Source organism: Lutzomyia longipalpis, chromosome 2 (assembly GCF_024334085.1).
Source record: "Lutzomyia longipalpis isolate SR_M1_2022 chromosome 2, ASM2433408v1".
NCBI lineage: Eukaryota > Metazoa > Arthropoda > Insecta > Diptera > Psychodidae > Lutzomyia > Lutzomyia longipalpis.
The window spans coordinates 24,423,684-24,427,575 of NC_074708.1; the positions used below are offsets into that span (position 1 = coordinate 24,423,684).

General features: G+C 33.6%; 1 protein-coding gene across 2 annotated transcripts in view; it reads right to left on the reverse strand.

Moving 5' to 3' along the window:
- The window catches only part of LOC129789572 (uncharacterized), a 656,748-nt gene that overhangs the window by 582,065 nt on the left and 70,791 nt on the right, over positions 1–3,892 (reverse strand). The window lies entirely within an intron of this gene.

Sequence of the window (3,892 nt, forward strand, 5' to 3'; positions counted from 1 at the left end):
AATTATTTTTTAATTATTTTGTAGCTTCAATAGAAGGTCCGGATCTGGATGGAAAACTTGATGAGAAAATGGGAAATTCTCCTGATGTTAATTCCAAGTAATGAGCTCATTGAGTGCATTTTGTCAGACATTTTTTTTGCTTGCTCAATGGAAGTTCCCAAAAACTCATATTGCAAATTATTTTGGAATTAATTTCCTTTGGATAATGCAAAAAATAATGTAAAAAATGATTAATGGGTCTATTCACGTTTCTCATGTCGAGAAAAAATGATCATGACATTTTTTCCTGACATTTTTTTTTCATTCCTTCTCTCACTCTCACTCATGTATTTTCTAATGTTTAATCTTATTCTGTCGCATGTTGACGACATTCTTTTTCAAACTCTTGCGAAGTCAACACGTTTCTTAGTTTTTTGCAATTTTCTCTGTAAATTGTGATATTTTATCTCGTGAAAAGTGAAAAGCGGCTTCTGGAAATGTTCTAAGTGCCTGTGAAAGTGTGAAAAGTGGAAAATCGCGGGTATTTATCGGCTAAATAAGTGAAAACAGTGATGTTCGACAGCAAAACATTCATTCCCGGAAAAATTTTTCCGCGTTCAGGTGGGATTCCACCACACAGGAAGCATTTCCCTGACCCCAGGCAGACCTTCCGTATGCAGATAACCTGTAGGAAGGTCCATAAAGCCCGCAGAAAGTGATTAGTGTGGTAGAAAACCTAAAAAGTGTCCCGTAAAAATTGGCTAAAAATGAATGTTTTGGTTTTTCACTTCACATATTTTCACGTATTTTGGCCGATAAATGACCTTAATTTTCCGCTTTTCACTGCTTCCCTGCCACTGTGGACTTCTTAGCTAAGCATTTTCCACTTTTCTTTGAGGAAAATATCCCCAAATGCTGAGAAAATTCATGAAAAACATGTGCACAAGAAAAAAAGGCATGCCATGAAAAAAAATTTTCGGTATTATGCGTCAGAAAAAGACGAAAGATAGGAAAATACATTAGTGTAAGTGTGAGGGAATGACAAAAAAAAAATGTCAGGAAAAATGTCATGATCATTTTTTCTTGACATGAGATTCCTGCATAGCACCATAATTTCGGCCTATATAAAGCCATTTCGAAAAAGATTTTTTTAGTTAAAGTTTAGTTCTTTAGTTAAATTGGTTAAGATTTTAGTGAAGATGAAGTTCATCTTGTGCGCCTTTGCTGTTTATTTCCTTGCATTTACTTCTAGCGAGATTATCGTTAGAAGAATCAAAGATAAAGTTTTATACGTTATGGTAAAAGAGGTAAAAGAAAGGAAAAATAATTTTTGAAAAGTGTTTTTTTTTAAACCCTTTTGGCTGTGATTTCTTTATTAGTTAACTTGGAATGAAGCAAATAAGTTTTGTGAGAAGTACAACGCATCCCTTGCTTCAGTGGACAACGCCAGGGAGAATGAAGAGATTATGCAGGTGATAAATACAACGATCCCTCACAAACACTACTGGCATCCCGTCTGGATTGGTGGCTACAACACCTACTTCAATCCAACTTGGCGCTGGATTGCTGATGGAAAAGAGATTGACTTCACTCATTGGGTTCCAGGACAACCGGATTATTGGAAAAATGAGGAACATTGCTTGAATATCCGATACGATGGCCAATGGAATGATCTCAATTGTGCAAATAAGAACCCATTTGTATGCCAAGTTCGTCAATTTAGTAAGTGCCGTTAAACTTGTCATTTGAAGAAGTAAAAGAAAAGTTTTTAAGACATCTTAATAATGTAAAAATATGTTTTTATAGAATCTTCCCCACAAAATTGAGATGGATGCGAAAGCGTCTGAAGAATGTGGGATGACCCTTTAATAAAAATTTATCAAAAATAAAAAATCTTAACAAATAAAAAAATAATCTTCATACTTTATAAAAAAAAAATGTATTTGTCTCTGTTCAAATATAAAAATATGAAAAAATAAAGATATCGAATTTTTTAATTAACTAATAATTCATTACAAATCGTCATAACAAACAGATTATTTTTGGCTACACCCACACTATTATTAAGAAATGAATCATTATTCTAGCATGACATTGTTCTCTTTTATTCTATCCTGCCCTTTGAATCTAGGTTAGAAATCAAAGAAATTTAATTTAAGAAGAAGGTATCATGGTTTGAATTTGAATAAAAATTATTTGAAGAAAATGGCTTGTTTTGTTTATTTTATTAGATAGAAGATACTTTTTTTTTCTAAAATTCAATTGCCTTTTCTTACGCCTAGTCATTGAAAGTCCCCAAATATTATCGCGAATTATTTTTTGGAAATTTATAGTTTCCTTTCGATTAGGCAAAATAGTCGAAAAATGATAAAACTTTGCGTCTATAAATCCCCTCGGAAGAAGTTTAAAAATTTAGTTTTTTGGTGAAATTCAGAGAGATTTAACTCAAAAAGGATGAAGTTTATTATTTTCTTGTGCACCATTAGCTTTTCTTTCCTTGCATTTTCCTCGAATGAAATCGTCGTTAGGAAGATCAGCAATAAAATTCTATATTTCGGAACAGAAAGGGTGACTAAAATTCAATTAGATGTAGGGGAGACCGGGGTAAAAATAGTCATTTTGGAATTTTCAAATGCCAATTTCTCCCAAAATATAAATCGAAAAAATCGGAAAAAATTAGGGTGCAAAGCCCTACCAACCTATATATTTTGACAGTAATTTGGAGGTTATCCGATCAGTACTTTAGGAGTTAAAAATGAAAATAGATTTTTGGCCCATTTCCCAAACTTTTGCGTATTGAGAAAAACGCGTTTTCCGAACATTTCCTTCAGCAGTTTTCCCATCTGATAATTTTTCTCACTAGCTGGATTAGTGCAGAAAACGTTGCCAAGGTGTATTTTTCACTAACTTTTAATGATTTTTCTCTACAATTTTTTGAATCAAAACATACCCCTTGGGGTAGATCTAGTCATCCCATGTAAATCATATGGGAGATCGAAATTTTTGGCATATTTTCTATTCATTTGTTGCAAAATGGCGTGTTTGAGAAAATCGCAAAATTCTCTGTTTTAGTGCGTATAAAAGTGAAATTCCTTGTCGCGGATCAAAAGGTGAGAAGTTTAGCTATCAACTACTATCAATCTCTCAGGTGGAAAATCATTGGAAATGTCGGAAAATTCGACCGACTTTATTTAGCCAACTGGTGACTATATTTACCCGCCGCGTTTAAAAAAAGTCAGAAGCGGAAGGGTTCAGGAAAAGCTCGAAAACTCATATTTCCCGTGGAGATAGAGAAAAGTGGTCTGAGACAAAGTTGTAGGCCAGGAAATTTCCTATAAGAATGACCTATCGAGGAAATTTTCTTGCCCTTGGGGAATCCTGCAGATAAGGATTTACGCAAATTGACTATTTTTACCCCGGTCTCCCCTAACTTTTCATTTTAAGTATAAAATGGATTTCTTCGGTTTTTCAGTTAAATTGGATTGATGCATACAAGGTCTGTGAAAAGTACAACGCAACTCTGGCTTCTGTAGATAGTCCAACAGAAACTTCAGAAATGTGGAAGGTAATTAATGAAATAATGCATCATAAAAACAAAAATTGGTGGGTCTGGATTGGTGGCTACAAGTATCAAGATGGAACCTGGCGTTGGATTAGCACTGGACAGGTTACTCGCTACACTAATTGGGCTCCAACCCAACCGGATAATTCGCAAAATATTGAATATTGTTTGCATATGGAACACAGAGGCCAATGGAATGATGTTTATTGTACATTTAAAATGGAATTTGTATGTCAAGTCAAATAATGTTTCTAAATTCTCTATTACAAGGAAATCTTACGAATAAAAGGAATAAAAGATCAAAAATGATTTAATATGAAATATTAAGCATTGAAAAAAAAAACAAAGAAG